The sequence below is a fragment of the Oryctolagus cuniculus genome, chromosome 2 (genome assembly GCF_051225735.1).
Source record: "Oryctolagus cuniculus isolate XC-2025 breed Fujian yellow rabbit chromosome 2, ASM5122573v1, whole genome shotgun sequence".
Classification (NCBI taxonomy): domain Eukaryota; kingdom Metazoa; phylum Chordata; class Mammalia; order Lagomorpha; family Leporidae; genus Oryctolagus; species Oryctolagus cuniculus.
In genome coordinates this window covers 136231440-136247815 of record NC_142868.1, presented here as the reverse complement: position 1 = coordinate 136247815, position 16376 = coordinate 136231440, and the positions used below count along the sequence as shown (strand labels likewise).

General features: G+C 54.2%; 1 long non-coding RNA gene across 1 annotated transcript in view; it reads left to right on the top strand.

The window, feature by feature from the left end:
- Positions 1–16376, top strand: part of LOC127488392 (uncharacterized) — a 125859-nt gene that overhangs the window by 52231 nt on the left and 57252 nt on the right. Inside the window, exon 2 of the long non-coding RNA XR_016230280.1 lies at positions 1328–1534. This is a non-coding gene — a long non-coding RNA (uncharacterized LOC127488392). The remainder of the gene's footprint in view (positions 1–1327; positions 1535–16376) is intronic.

The window sequence follows — 16376 nt, the reverse complement described above, 5'->3', positions numbered from 1 at the left end:
CCCGGGAGAATGTCTTCCATGGGAGGTGTGTGATTTAGAAGAGGGGAGACACTTGCCAGACACAAACTTGAGCCTTCCCTGCTCTCAGATTGTCCCCCAGCTTCCCTCCTAAGCTCACGGCCCCTCCCTATGCCGTCCCCCGGTGCCCACCTCTGCATGCACATTGCCCCAAGTGCCCAGGCTCTGGGTCTTAGCCCCAGTGAAATACCTGCTATGGGGCCAGCTGAGCCCCTCTCTCTACCTAGGGCCCTCCCTGTTTCACTCTACAGAGCTTCCTTGCTGAAGCCTGGGAAGGAGCTGGCCGAGGTGGGGTCTCTCCTTGTTGTCTTACATCCTTGTTGGTCTGTGAACCCCTGGGGCTGGACAGCGGGGTCCTTCCTTTGTTTGTCTGTAGCATTGCTTGGTGCAGGAGGGGCTGGGAGGGGGGCTCCTGCAGGGATTCGGGAGCAGCTTGTAGAGGCAGCCATGGCACTCAGAGAGCCTGAGGCCCCACTAACGGGTCTGCTGAACTGGATGGCGATGCCTCTCTTGCCTGCAAGGATTTAGGAAGGAGCTATGAGGGGCTTCCAGGAAAGTCTCCTCACACCAAAGACAGGGACACAGAGACATGGGGAGATGGGGGTCTCTCCTTCCTCTGGCATAGCCCTGCTTGACCACACCCCAGGAGCTCCCGCACCATCTGGGAATGAAGCTGAGCCCCAGGAGGGAGAGCCAGGAGCATCTCTGAAATATGGAGCAGGAGCCCTGATGAGCATCCTGGGAATACGAGCGAGTCCATTTCTCTTACCATGTGACGGTTAGGGATGAGATGTCATGTTATCCACTGCTGTGAAACAGCCCACCTGCACGGCGAGAGGTGGGTGGTGCCTAGAGACCCCTGCCGCTGATGCTGACCTGACGCTGCCTGAGACCAGAGGCCTTTCCCTCCACCCCTTCCTCCTTTCACCAAGGCCACCTCTGACGCTACATGGAGATGTGCCTACCTGCCTTGCCGGGCCATTTGGAGCCCGCTCTAGGATAACACACATGACCTGGAGGCTCCTTGGGCTGTCCTTCCCTTCCCTACTGCCTTGCTTTACCAAGACTGTCTTGTGGATCTTCCTCTGCACACTGAGAGTAGCCAGTAGTCAAGAAAAGGGAGCCAAGGGCTCCAGGGTGGGGATTCCAGTGTCTGCCCTGGATCCCAAGCCAATCAGATGCCAGGCGCTGCCTCCCAGGACCAGCATTGCAGAGCCTCACTGGGTCCTGAGCGCTGTCTTTCATAACTTCACGTTGCTGGACTGCATCTCACACCAGACTTGAAACATAAGAGTTTCCTCTTCCACAGGTGCCGCCTGGGGCCCAGCACCCCCAGCCCCACAGTACCCCAGCCGCTGCCCTGGAGAATCTGATGACTGGGGCCCTGGCCATGCCTGGTGAGAGCCTTCCAAGGAGGGTGGAGTGAAGAACCCGTCCTCCCCACCTGTCCATCGCTCTCGGACCTCAGCATGCTGGAAGGAGACTCACACATGTCAACCAGAGATCCAGAAGTCAGGTAACCCTGATACAATATCGCTGCCCCCATGGAGGCCAGAGCCAGGCAGCACATCACGGAGCCGAGCTCCAAGTCCGTGGCAGGTGGAAACAGGCTTGCACCACAACCAGAAAGGTTTGCGATTTCCTGACAAAAAGTGGTTGGGTCGCTGCTGGAAGTGGGCAGCCATGGTATCTTCTCTGCTTCTGTTTTATGCTCGGTATCTCTAAAGGCAGGGAGCCCCTCGGGAGGCAAGCTTGGGGTTGGTGCTGGCTGAGGCGCCTGCCCACTCCTCCACAGCCTTGCAGTGGATGGAAGCATGGCATGGCTGCCTCTGGCTTGTTGGGGATGCCAGGGAGCCTGGAGGCAGAGTGACTGGCGTGCTGGTGTGGGGGGACAGAGAGGGCTTTAAATTTCCCCCACATGACAATGTTTTTCCACCACAGCAATTCCTGTGTGGGGTTACTTGCTAGTATTTTTCTGTCTCCCAAATGCATTGAGAATTCATTCCATTTCGTGCAGACATAGAGAAGTGCAAAGGGGGCTACTGTTTTATGAATGTGACTTGATCCCTGGCAAGAGGGCCTAAGGAGGACAGTGGCGGGCTCTTTGATAAGAACTGGCCCTGGGCAGACGGAGTGAGTACAGGGAGGCCAGGATCTGGCCTGGGGCACAGCTGTCATGGAGGCGGAGGCCATGATATGCAAGAGGAACAGAGCGTCCACCTCAGTGCCATGGTTGTGTTCTCTCATGGCCGGGGTTGTGTTCTCACGACTGGCCTGCATCGTCCCGGCCTGGAGTTCCAGGAGAGTCACCTGCTTCCTGCCCTAGACTGATGGGGGAGTCCTAGTCCTGGTCACAGGGTGCTGCCATGTGATGGGCAGGTGGCCTCTGGATGTGGGGACTTTAGTGTCCACTGACTCACATAGAAGGCAGAGATACAAGTCTAAGGAAGTCATGCCAGTGCTTAGCATTCCTAAGAATCTTTGGAGCAGTATCTGAGCACTTTAGATAGGGCAAAGAAAAAAAATGAGGTCCTTTCCCCAGGGAACTATAGAGTAGGGGCCTTGAGTCCCTGGGCCCCCATGCCAAGCCCTGCCTAGGAATGGGCTGCCAAGCTTTCCCGGGGGAGTAGAGAGGCCTTGCCGCCCCTTCTCCCAGTAGCCACACAGAATACCCTTGTCAGTCATAGCGCTTTCTTTTGCTACCGGGATAGCCGCTTAGCTCTCTGCTGTCCTTGGCTTCCTCCCAAGACGTCCGTGTTGTGAACGCCTTTAAGATGATACCTTAGGTTTCCCTGGGAATTAGAGGCCGAGGGGAGGTTTAGGGGTCGGTGCTTTATTCTGGCCGTGCAGACTCCGGGCAGCAGGAGTGAGCCAGGGAGTAAAGGGCAGGGAAGGATGCAGCATGGTGTGCTACTCCCCAGGCTTCCGATGAGTCACAAGGAGTCACAGCTGCCTAGGATGGGACCCATCCCGCTAGCCACACAGGACACCTCTGGCCGAAGTGCCTCAGAACAGTCTGTTAGAAGGGGAAAGGAGATGGAATTTTGTCTCTTTCCAAATCCCTCTCGCTGGGATCCTGAACTTCCTCAGTGTCCTTCAGCCCCGCGGCAGCAGCAGTGTTGGAAACCGGATCCCACACGATACACACTGCTGCTTCTGCAGATTTGAAAATGCAGCGGGAGCCTGGGACCCTGGCAGGGAAATCTGTCAGCCTCCAATGACACAACCATGTAGGCCTGCAAGAATCCAGCTGCCTGAGGTAGCAGCAGTGGTCAAGGGTCTGAGAGTATCTGAGAAGATGCGGAATAGGTGCTGAGCAGTGGTGGAGGGGTCTCTTGGAGAGGACAGAAGGTGTCTGTGCGGTGATGGGATTGGAGGTGCCAGTGATGGTAATAATGGTTGTTTGAGAAGGAGATGGCTGTGTTGTTGATGATAGGATTAGTGTGCAGTGGGCATGGGTGCAGGTGGCAGTGGCTTTGGTGGTGGTGGAGGTGACAGTGAGGTGGTACAGTGACATGGGGATGGCTGTGGTGGAGGTGGCAATGAGGTGGTACAGTGACACTGGCTGTGGCTGTGGTGGTGGAGGTGGCAGTGAGGTGGTACAGTGACACTGGGGGTGGCTGTGGTGGTGGAGGTGGCAGTGATGTGGTACAGTGACACTGGGGATGGCTGTGGTAGAGTTGGTGGAGGTGACAGTGAGGTGGTACAGTGACACTGGGGGTGGCTGTGGTGGTGGAGGTGGCAGTGAGGTGGTACAGTGACACTGGGGATGGCTGTGGTAGTGGTGGTAACAATGAGGTGGTCAGTGACACTGGGGGTGGCTGTGGTGGTGGAGGTGACAGTGAGGTGGTCAGTGACACTGGGGGTGGCTGTGGTGGTGGAGGTTACAGTGAGGTGGTACAGTGACACTGGGGGTGGCTGTGGTAGAGTTGGTGGAGGTGACAGTGAGGTGGTACAGTGACACTGGGGATGGCTATGGTGGTGGTGGAGGTTACAGTGAGGTGTACAGTGACACTGGGGATGGCTGTGGTGGTGGTGGAGGTGGCAGTGAGGTGGTACAGTGACACTGGGGATGGCTGCGGTGGTAGTGGTGGTGACAGTGAGGTGGTACAGTGACACTCTGGGTGTCTGTGGTGTTGGTGCAGGTGACAGTATGTGCCACTGGGGATGGCTGTGTTGTCAGTGGTGGGAATGATGGTGGGAATGACTCTTGGCCATGGTGGCAATGACAATGATGGAAGCAATGGAAAAGGTGATCAAGACACAGGTGGTGCTGCTCACTGGATGATGGCAGTGGTCTGTATTAGTCCATTTTCTGCTGCTTTTATAACCCAACATCACTGTCTGGATAAACTGTACAGAAAAGAGGTTTATTTTTGTTCACAGTCCTGGTCCAAATTTGAGGGGCACATCTGATGATGGCTTCTTGCTGCCAGAGTTCTAACATGGCAAAGGACATCCTGTGGCAAAACACGGGCTGTGTGTATGTGTGTGTGTGTGTGCATCCTTGTGTGTATCCTGTGGTGTTTTCCCCACCCCCCATAAAATAACAAGTATTCCATCTCTGGAGCTCAACCCTGATGCCCTCACCTAATCCCAATCGCCTCCCAAAGGCACTGCCTGTAAGCACCACAGTCAGACTCAATCATCACTCTCTTAATACCTCTCAGTGGGCATTGAACTCCATCACGGGCTTTGGGGGGGACAGACCATGGCAGGTGCGATGGGTGTGATGAGCAGAGGGGTGGCTAGGATCATGGAGCTGACGGTGCTGGTTTCCATACATGGTGATTCCCGCCCAGCTGTGCTGGGATCTCTGGAGTGAGCATGCCCCTTGGCCTGGGTTTCTCCTTCCATTAGAACCCAACAGCAAAATCTAGCTCCCAAGGGAAGGGAGTTTCTGAGTGAATTAGTCTATGAGCTGGGAAGATTAGAACTCTTGGCTCCAGTTCCTTTTTGGACAAGAACTGATGAACAAGTCAGGAGAGAAGTGGCAGAGTGAGGGGCCTGTGCTGCCAGCGGGAGACAGCCTCTTTGAAGGCAGGATGGGAGAAGAGGCCTGGCAGGGGAGGTGCACGGGAAGACTGACCTGCCCTAGAGGGAGGCTCACAGCGAGGCAGGGCCGTGCATCTGGTTCTCCAGGAGTTCCAAGAGTCTGTTCCCTCTGCTCTGGGGAGAGCGCACACAAAGGAGAGAGACATGGACGGTAACGACATCCTTAGGTCGCATGTGGACAGACTGGCCCGCATGGTGATGTGCGGGGCAAGGCCTCTGGGAGCCCAGGTTTCAGTCTTGATAGTGTCAGGTGCCTCGCATGCTGGGGCTTCGGTCGGCCTCAGCCACATGCAGACTGTAAGCCACTGAGCACAGCGTGGGCTGGAGGACAGGGAGAGAGTGAAAGCAGAGGCTGCCGACAGGCTGCTGGCTCCAGGGGCAGGGTGAGCTGTGAGGCCACGTGGAGGTCAGACATGGGGAGGACAGGGCGGCCACCGCAGCCACAGCTGCAGTGCAGCTGTTCACCGACTGGTCATCCAGACCTTGCTGAGAACTGGGAAGGCTGCACGGCTTTTATCACCCAGCGCAGGCTGGATGCGGTCCCTGCTTGTCTGCTCGTCCCCAAGACCCTGCTCGGGGAGTACCTCTTGGGGTTCTCCCTGGCCAAGTGGGACACCACTGACCCTCACTAAACACAGAGGTGTCACTGGGAGTCCATGCTGGGAGTAGGAAGTGGCATCCTGTCCACAGGGCAAAGGCTCTTCTCTGACCTGAGTCCGAGTAAGGCCCATGACAGAGGTCAGCAGGTGTGGGGGCCAAGCGAATCCTTGACCTGGGAGGAACTATGGAACACGGGGAGGAGCCAGAAGTGATGGAAGGCCCCGAGAAGTCTGCAGAACCAGACTAGGAGATGAAGTGGAGCTCTGCAAGCGTGCACCGAGAGGGGCCGTGGGGACGGGTCCTCCAAGCTCTTCCCCTACGAAGCCTGGAGCTGGCGGAATCAGCCCAGGGTCTGCGGCCAGCACAGACACGGCCCTCGTTATGGCCGGGGGACAAGCCCAGGAGTGCATCAGTGGCTGCTGGAGTATCATTACCACGCCAAAGGCAATGATGAAAGTGTGGGGCAGGCCCTGTTTTTGCCCGAGGCTTCTGGAGAGGTGACACTTGTGCTGAGATGTGAAGTGCAGGAGTCAGCGAGGAGAGACGGGCTGGCTCAGTGTGCCCGGCAGGGGAGCAGCATGTGCAGAGGCCTCAGGGAACAAGGGAACCTGGACAGGGCGGGTCCCGAGAGCCAGTGTGGCTGCAGTGAGAGGCTACGGCATAGTGGTGAGAGGAGTGGGGTCCCCAGGGGCCCGGTGAGGATTGTAGGAGGGACTGTGACATTCTCAGATGTTTGTTCTGAAACACCTTCCCCACTGCTGAGTGGAAGCGGCCTGGGAGCAGGGAGGGACGGAGGCGAGGCCAGCGGATGGTGACTGCGCTGGGAAGCTGGCAGCCGTGGAGAGGCGGGGCCCGACTCACACCCTCTCACAGGAAGGGGGCTCTTGGGATCTGCTCTGCACTCTGCACACCACCCAGTCCTGAGCAGTGTCATCCTTGGTCAGACCCCATTTGGGGCTAGGATCCTGATTGTAGAATCGTCTTAGAAAACAGAATGGAGGCCAGCATCGTGGCGCAGCAGTGTAAGCCACTGCCTGTGAGGCATAAGAGTGCTGGTTTGAGTCCTGGCTGCTGTACTTCTGATCCAGCTCCCTGCTAATTCAGTGTGCGTGGCCCCTGTACCCACATGGGAGACTCAGATGGAATTCTGGGCTCCTGGCTTCAGCCTGGCTGTTGCAGTCATTTGGGGAGTGAACCAGTAGGTGGAAGATTTCTCTCTCTCTCTCTCTCTCTCTCTCTCTCTCTCTCTCTCTCTCCCCCTCTCTCCCCCTCTCTCTCCCTCTCTCTCCCTCTCTCACTCTCTCTCACTCTCTCTCTCTCTCAGTCTGCCTTTCAAATAAATAAAAATAAAGCTTTGAAAAAATACTATAAAATAGAGAAGGAAGAAAGACAGAGCCCAGAACTGCGCACATTTGAGGGTATCCATTGGTACTGGGCAAGTGAAAGAACAGTGAAGAAACAGAAGAAGGAGTTGGCAGGACCCAGCAGTACAGATGCCGTGTCTTTTTGCAGTTTAGTAAAGACTCATCCAGGGAATGGAGGCTCAGGCCACTATGAAGGGGAAGGAGGAGGAGGCAACAAAGAAACATGAGAAGGAAAACTAATCAAAATGAGCCCCACTCCTTTTAAGATTTATTTTATTTATTTGAAAGGCAGAGAGAGAGGTCCTTGACCTGCCTTCATCTCCCATTCTGCAGCCCCTCCTTGGCCAACCATCATAGCCGTGGCCACCCCAACCCCTGCTCCTCCTCCCGCCCTCTTCCCCAGCTCTCACGTGCCCTCAAGTCTTGGCCTCAGCCAGGAGAGCAGGAGCTCCTGGGTGTGCATGAGAGCAGGACCCAGCCTTTAAAAAAAAAGTATTTAAACAAATTCGCCATGGGCCATTGTTCGAGAGTTGGAGAAAGGAAAGGGAAAGAGTCCAGCAGGTGCTTGGGACTCTGGCCACCGGGGCCGGGGGGTGGGGAAGGGCAGGGGAGGGCAGGGCTTCCAGAACCATCTGCCTGAGACTCCCCTCTCAACCCCCTGAGCCCCTCTTTGGAGTGGTCCCACAAGAGACCCAATCAGACAGCCAGCCATGGGGTCGCCCACAGAGCTGCAGGAGCACCCCCACCCCGGGCCACCTGCAGGAGTGAGGTGAGTAGGAAGGCAGTGACCGCCCCACTTCCTTAAGAGAGAGCTGGAGTGCACATGGGTGTCCAGTAAGGGTCGGAGGAGAGGGCGCTCAGAGACCCATGCAGGCCCCAGGGGAGCAGCAGCTGCAGACTCCTAAGTGGACCTAAGTGAGGTGCACACTGGTGTTTCCTGGAAGGGGCAGTGTTGGAAGAAGCAACTCCAGTGAGGACACTGTCGCTATGGCATCACCTTCTGGGGTGTTGGTGTAGAGGGGCGTTGGGCATCGGGACTGTTGGTGAGAACGGCCCGGATGCTGGTGGGAGGGGAAGTGGAGCTACCCTGGAGGGCAGTGACTACCACCAGGCTTGTCTATGAGTTTTGTGCTAGCCAGGGTGGTGCAGAGAAGTGAGCCGGGGAGAGCAGCACTCCAGAGGCCTTGGGGCCATAGAGCCCTTCCTGATGGCAGAGGAGTCTCTGAGAAGGTGGATTCTGGAGGATCAGCCCCTTCCACCGAAAGTGGGCTGAGTAGGGTTTCCAGGGGCTCAGGTGTCAGATTTCTATAGTCTCTCGCGCCCCACACTGACATCGGCTAGCGGGGTTGGGGGTCATGTGAGGGCACCGTTGGGTTAAAGGAGGACCAGAGTCAGATAACAGTGTGTTCAGGACTGGGCAGTCCGAGACCAGGCCTGAGGGACAGCCCTAAGGACAGCCAGTCTGCCAGACCCTGGCCTCAGACTGGGCCTGGTCTGTGGGTCAGTTCGTGCTGGAGTGAAGGCAGTAGTGCAGGGGATAACCCTTATATGGGCCAAAATCTGGTCTTCAGCTTTGCGAGTCCTTTGTCAAGTTTCGGAGCTAACAGGATAGTTTCCAGGGCCAGGGAATGGGAGAGACAAGACAGGAGGGTCCTCTTGGTGGTGGTGGTGGGGGAGGGCGTGCTTTGGTCCCAAAAGGGAGGGAGGGAGGGAGGGAGGGAGGGAGGGAAGGAAGGAGGTGTCCTTGGGAGGAGGTGGAAGGGATGTAGAGATTCAGGCCAAGAATCCTGCGAGCAACCAACAGCCAGAAGGTTTGAGGGGTGGAGGTCCGCCTGGGCCAGGGAAGAAGGGTCTGGCTGTTCCAGAGCCTGGGCCACCTTGGTGGCCTCGGAATGCAGTGGGAGAGCATAAGGTCCTAGTCTTCCCTTGGGTCTAGAGTCCAGAGATAAGACATAGCTGCCTCCTTGTGCTCTGGGTGGTGGCCTTGGGCTTGGACCCCCTGGGAAGCCAATGGGTGGAAGGAAGCCCAAGGATACGGAGAGAGGAAAGCTAGTGGAGCTGGAGATGTGCATGGGAGGGGGCCTAGGGAACCCGCTCCCTTGGCAACACTCATTAGGGTTTGGGAACTGGATCCAGACTAGTCTCCCCTGCCCTTGACAATCTCTGGGATAGGGGGTGAGCACTGAGCACCCACACCCTGCGCTGGGAAGAAGGGGCCCCAGATGGAGCCCTTGGAGAGCCACACAGCTGGTAAGTCTGTGCCCTGCAGGATGAGGGGCTGTCCCCGAAACTCAGTAGACCGTGGACACCAGGAAGGTGGACTGAGACCAGAGGATTCAGCCAGGCCCTAAGGAGCTGGTCCTCTGTGTGTGATGGATTTGTTTTAGAGCAGCAGGTGGGGCTGTGGACTGGTAAGGGGCGAGGGGGGAGACTGTAGGTGTCCACCCCACAGGGCTCCTCTCGTCTGCTTCCCACCCATTCACAGGCTCCTTTTCTTCTCCATTGCTTTGAAAGTGGGCTCAGGCCTTTGCACAATCACTCGTGCATTTACTCTTTCAACTAACACGGGCTGTGCCAGCCCCAGCCCTGACGTGGTCCACTCTCACGTGAGTGCCCAGGCTGGAGGTGGGAGGTGCTGGGACGTCTGGGAACAGGGAGGGGGCTGTGGCTCCCTGTGCTGGGAGCTGGTGCAGAACTTGGGCCTCTGGGAAGAGATCAAGGGCAAGGCCCAGGCCTGGCTTCAAAGTGATGTAAAGAGGATCTCAAGCTGGAGGACAGGTTTGTGTGGATCCTGGGTCTCAGGTACAAGGTTAACCACTTAGTGGGCTGAGCACCAAGGCCAGGCTGCCGGAGCGTGGGCGAGCATTGCCCATGACCCTCCTTCCTCTGGTCCGTCTGAGCAGTACCTCTGATCCTCCTGGCTGTGCCCACAGCGTGGGCTGACTGTGTGGCCTGTGGGGGTCCTCAGTCTTCCCTCCCACACATGGAAAAGCTGGGGCAGGTGCTCTGACAGCCTCTCTCAACGTTTTCAGCAGAAGATCCCTCACGAGACAGCTTTTGGAATACTCAGACTGTTGGATGTTGCTTCCTGGGTGCTTTGGCACTGTTGTTTCAGGTTCGCTACCTCCCACGGTGGTGCCTGTGAGGCGAGGTCAGCATTTGCTGCCCTGTCCCAATGGGCGCATGGAGTCCTGACCATCCTGTGGGAGCCCGGTATCACAAGAGCCCTGCAGGTCCACTTGCCTTGCACTGCTGGGACCCAGCGCAGGGGCTGGGAAGGGAGAGCACCTTAGACTCCCCCTCCAGTGGGCAGAGGAAGAGCAGACAGGTCCATACCTCATGGTCGCAAGGCCCAGTCTGTGGCTTGGGGCTCCTGAGTGCATGGTTTGGAGGAAGAAGGAGAATGTCTAAGGAAATCCTGCATCTTCCTCTCACCTCTGCCCCTGGGGAGCTCACCCTGCAGCGAGGGTCAGGGCTGCCTGCATGGAGAGATGGGCAGCACGTGCTCTGGATTCCTGGTCATGGTTCTTGGCCTGCTGGAGGCCTCCTGGAGAGCTGGGGTGGGGGACTGCCTGGGCTCAGCCTTGACCGCCTACCGCTCGGTCTGTCTCCGGCTCTGTTTCCCATCTCCGGCACATCATGTCCTCCCTGGGACCGGCGTGGCTCTCCGTGTCTCTATTCTGAGCCTCTTTCTCCTGATTAAGATTCCCCTGGCCCATCAGTGGCCAACTTGTGTGAAGATGGCCATAAAACTGGCCTGCTGAGTTCCGTTCATAGACTGTAAGTGACTCCACTGAGACATACTCTCTTTCTCTGCCAGTCTTGGGGGATGGCTGTCTGCCGGCTCCTCACCCTCACTGGGGGATGCAGGTGGCAGTGGACGCCCCCCAGCTCTGGCTCCAGAGGCTGGCTCAGAGCCTCCAGCCTCCCTCTGCAGGCAGCCTCCTGGCTGACTTTACTCCCTGTCACATTCCTGGCTGTGAAAGGGACCTCTTCCAGGGCCCTGGGGAGATGACTTGAGTTTGTTTGTTTTTCTCCTGTCTCCACTTCAAGGGCTGCACTGGCAAAAACAACACCCTGATGACTTCCAGCTCGTCCCCTCCTTTGCCCTGAACATGGGAAAGAGCCTCCACTCTCCGACGTGAGAGCTGAGGGGTGAGCAGCAGGGGGCCATTTTTAGGAAGGCCACCTGCTCCCGCTACCCTTTATGGGGGTGCAGTTGTCCAGCCTCCTGGCACCCAGAGAGCTCCCTTTGGGTGCCTGCCCCAGGAGCCTCCCAGGGAAGACTACTGTTTGCAAAGAAAGGTCTGAGGAAGGCAAGCCTCAGGCTGAAGGAGGGAACTGATCAGATTCCAGCATCTGAAAGCCTTCCAGTCTGTTCTCACAGCATGTGTGCAGGAGCCAGCTCCCCTCCCCCAGGGGACAGTGACGGGACAGCTGAACTGAGCTGTCTTTTAAGTCGTGACTAGCACAGCCGTCTTGTGGGATGTGGTGCACAGGATACATACATGGCCTCTCCACCCTCCGAAGATGATCTGAGGATCAGACTCTCAGGGAACTGGAAGGCGACTGCTATTCCCTTTGAAGGACAGGGTTTTGGTAAGAGGCTGGTGTTGAGAGCCCAGTGGGCAGACAGGTGAATAAGTGAGGACGTCGCAAGCATTACATCACCTTCCACAATCTGGCCATTATGGGGACCACCACCTTGAGCCTGTGGTTGAGGATGGCCTAGGTTCTAGGGGGGAAGAATTTGACGCCTATGGCAGAGCAGAACTTTACTCTGCATGGCCATGGGCATAAGCTCCAGATGAGTGAAAGGGGCCCAGGTTAAGAGCAGGACTCCAAGACGCCCTTTCTGATGGCAGAGGCATCTCCGTAAACAGTGAGTGCAGGGTAGCTCTAGGGTTAGTTTGGAACCCTCAGGGAACCAAACCAGAGCTAAGGACCACCCAGCCCATCTCCTAGGGGTTCTTAGCAAACAAAGAGGGGTGCTAGGGCTCAAGGTGCTGAAATCAGAGCTGATGAAAGGAAAACAGCAGCAGGGGGTCAGTGGAGCAGGAGAGATTCGGCTTCAGTTCCTCAGTGCAAGGTCTGTGTCCTTGGTTTTGCCCAGGGTCAGCTACTTGCCTGGGTAGAAACTGTTGCATAAAGTTCACTTGAGGTTGAAGGGGAGAAACAGTGTCATCCTGAGTTCTTCCAAGCGTCTGCTTTGTATCTGCCGTGGTGGGCAAGATTGTGGCTGGTTTGTTCCACAAGGTCAGACCTATGACTCTTCCCTTTTAGGCCCTTTGCCTTGTGAGACAATAGTGCTAGCCCCTGGGGAGTCTCTACTTATCCCGATCCATAAAACACAGTTGCTACCCCTGGTAAGCCCAGGTCTTATGGAGCCTCAGCCTTGGGGATCCACTGGTCATGTGAGGTGGAGGAGGAGTCATGGATAGGAGACTTCTGCACTGGAACAGGAAGTAAACAGTGCCCGCAGTCACCAAATGAGCTCCTTGAAAGCGTTCTGGGGTGCTGGACAGACCATGGAGAGTGGCCCAGCTGGGGTTGACTGGGAAAGACTTCTCAGGGGGTTGCAAGGACAATAGGAGGGGGCTATGGATTGTTAGAAAGGTGAGAAGAACCACAGAGGACAGCCCTGTGTCTGTGCACCAACATAAGGGTGCTATTGAGTGGCACTGTCTCTGACATTCTCATGTCGCAGGAGAGGGCAAAACCTCCCTGTTTCACTGGGTTGTCCCTTTCAGCTTTTCCCTGCTGTCACCTTTTCTCCTGGTCCCTGTTTTGCTTTTTAATATGCTCCATATGGGCCATCTGTATTCCTCTTGACAGGTGGTATCTAGAATGTAATCCCTCACCTACCCATTCAATCCATGTTCTCAGTGTTTTCCAGGTTCTCAAAACTACTCTGGCTGCCAGAGGTACCAAGTAAATAAGACCCAGTTTGGTCCTCCAGGAACCTTGGTCTAATGCATTGCTTTCAATAGAGCTTCCTGTGGTGATGGAAATGTCCTTAGTCTATGCTAATATGGGAACCAGTACTCACAAGTGGTTATTGAATACCATAAATGTGGTTGAGGAACTGAATTTTAATTTTATTGATCTTTTAATATTTATTTTTTTTATGTTTGAAAGGCAGAGTTAGAGAGCAAGAGGCATAGAGTGAGACAGAATCTTTCATCCGCTGGTTTACTCCCTAAACGGCTGCAATGGCCAGGGCTGGGTCAGACTGAAGCCAGGAGTCAAGAACTTCTTCTGGGTCTCCTACAAGGGTGCAGGGGCACCAGGACTTGGGCCATCTTCAGCTGCTTGCTCAGGCACATTAGCTGGGAGCTGCATCGGAAGTAGAGCACTAGGGTCTTGAACCAGCTTGAACTGATCTTGAACCAGCACCCATAAGGGATACTGGCATCGTAGGTGGAGGCTTAACCTCCTGTGTCACAATGCCAGCTCCAATTTTATTGACTTTTGATTCACTTAAAATTAAATAGCCAGATGAGGCTAATAGGAGCCATATTAGAACAAGTACAGTGGGGAAGAGACAAGGAAACAGGCTGTTACATGACCAGGACAGCTTGGTTGGGGCTGCCATTGTTCCTGGGAATTAGGAAGCCTTCCCGAAACGGGGATCTTTGAAGCTAAGTCTGGGATGATGAATAGGACATGATGATGGGGAGGAGGTATGCGTGGATAGAAGGCTCAGGCGAGCCATTCTTGCATTTGTTTGAAGATTTCCCAGCTAAGCTCCCCATAGGTTAACCAGAGAGCTGGGCTTGAGCAAAGAGATGCAGATGTGTTCTGCCCACTGGCCTGGCTCTCTGCCCTTCTCAGTCCCCAGGGGGTGAGTGATGACAGATGGTCTCATGACTCTCCCAAGATTGAAGGATCCAAGGAGCTGAACTGACCCTGGGAATGGTGAGTGCACCCAGGGGAGAGGGTGCGGGGTGTCTGGAGACCATCTGGAAAGCTGGGAAGCATTTAAGAGAAGAGAATTGATGCAGGGAAGGAGGTTGCTGGGAGCCAGTTTTCCAGCAGAGGCCAAGAGTCACTCCCAGGGCACCTCATTCTCTTGTCCAGATGGTGGAAAGGGGTACTTGTGGGCCCTGTGAGGCAGCTGGAGTACGGTTATTATGGGTCTTGGGCAAAGAGTTGATGGTGACGTCTCCCAGGGCCCTTGTGATCCCTTAGTGGCTGACTGGTATGGAACGTGTAGCCCCCAACCCCTAGTCAGACTATGGTCTTCTTAGGGGTGAGGGAATACATGCCTGAAGGGGAACTCTGGATTTACTCTAAGGCTCACTGTCCCGCCAAGCTTGCCATATCAAGATGGTGTCACCAAGCAAAAGTTGCTCCTTCTAGACTTCCAACAGTAATTGTAGATTCTTCTTTCTCCCTTATTTCCCACCATGTCTTCCTTACTAGTAAGCTTTCTTGATTTTCTCTCCAATATATGCCTCTAGTTCCATTCATTTCTCCATTTCCACGGGCACCATTCTGGTTTATGCTTCTATAATTTTCCTTCTAGGAATTCTCCTTTGACTAGTTTTACATAGAAGTTCAAACAATTAAAAATAATATAATGTGTAAAATATTGTCAATGACTTTAATTTCACTACTTGACATGGTTAAGGAAGTGATTTGGCCTTAATACATCTTCAGTGTCATCTCACAGGAGTCTCCCCGCACACGATGCCCCCTTTAACACTTGTCTTCCAGTTCTTCAAACCAGCCAAGCCCTTTGCAACTGCTGAGATTTTACCCATGTTGAATCTTTCTCCATCTTCACTGCAATGGCTTCTTCTCACTCTTGACACCTCCCTGTGTGTACCCCTCCTTGCCTCTAGTATAGCATGATCACTCCTGCATATCCAGCAGCTGTTGAGCTGCCTTGCACACACCCAAAATGTGAATGAGTGATATTTTCCCCTATGTAGTCCTATGCAGGAAACACTGTTCTTTATTAAGAAACAGCTAACCCCAAGGGCTTCCAGTGTTGGCTTCAGCTGTTACTAAAGTGTTCCTTACATTTTCTCACTCTCCCTTCATATCTAAGACAAGTCAGATTTTTTTCAAGGATTTCCAAAGCCCTGTGAGTTTCCAAGGAACCCTGATTCCATTCATTTTTATGTCCATACTTGTGTTTCTGAACACAGAGCTGGTGGTTGCATGAGTACTGTTATGAGCCCAGTCCTTCCCTAGCCTATTTATGGCTAGGATTTTCATAAACGTTGCCATTTTCTCAACATCCTTCCTCTCTAGAAGAAGGTGGGTGCTATGATAATGGGAGACCTTGATCTTGGAGAGCCTGTGTGGGCAGTGAGTGGAGATGCCCAGGGAACTCATCCTGGAAAAGGACTCTGTGACCCAGAAGCCATGACAAGGGAGTTGGTTCCTCCTTTCTTGAACTTTCAATTTCAAGTTATTGATAGTCCTTGTTAGCATTACAGACATGTCCCAAGGGCGGTACAGTGATGAAGCTAAGAAGAACTCAGGCTTTGTAGGTGGTAACTGTTCAAAACCTATATAACTGTAGGCAAGTCTGTAGGCTCTTTGCTCCAGTAGCTTCATCTGTCTTCTGACTATTCCTCTCTTCCTTCATGGTCCTGTTCATTATCCTTACGACCATCTTGATAGAGTTCACGTGGAAGGAGCAGTTGGTGAATTAGTGCTGGATACCTGTCCCCAGCATGGCTACCATCAGTGCCTTGCATCCTAATGGGGCACAGGCATAGAAACAGAGGTTGCTGCCATCCCCTTAAACCATTGCTTATAAATGCCCTCCCCAGGGGCCCACCAAATTCCTCTCCATTTTTTTTAAAGATTTATTTATTTATTTGAAAGGTAGGGTTATACACACATGTAGCCAGGAGCTTCTTCCAGGTCTCCCAAGTGGGTGCAGGGGCCCAAGGAAGTGGCCATCCTCTGCTTTTGCTCAGGCACATTAGCAGGGAGCTGGATTGGAAGAGGGCAGCCAGGACTTGAAGCAGCACCCATATGGGATGCCAGCACCACAAGTGACAGCTTTACCTTCTTCATAACAGTGCTGGCTCCAAGTTTGCCTTTCTTAACCAGGAGTTCCCTGAAGTAGAAAAATACAATTTTCTTGTTGCTTCTTATTAGAAAAATGGTCTGTTCCTTGCCCCCCCCCCCTTTTAAAGCAGTTCACGGAATGTAGAATATGTTCAATTTTAATAAATGTATTCATTGAATTCATCACATAAATAAGAGAGAAAATGCATGGTTGTATCAATAGATATTTAATAAAATTCAATATTCATTTATAGTTAAAAATTTTCAATTAGCTAGACTTAGAATAGTATTTTCTTAGTAAAGAGT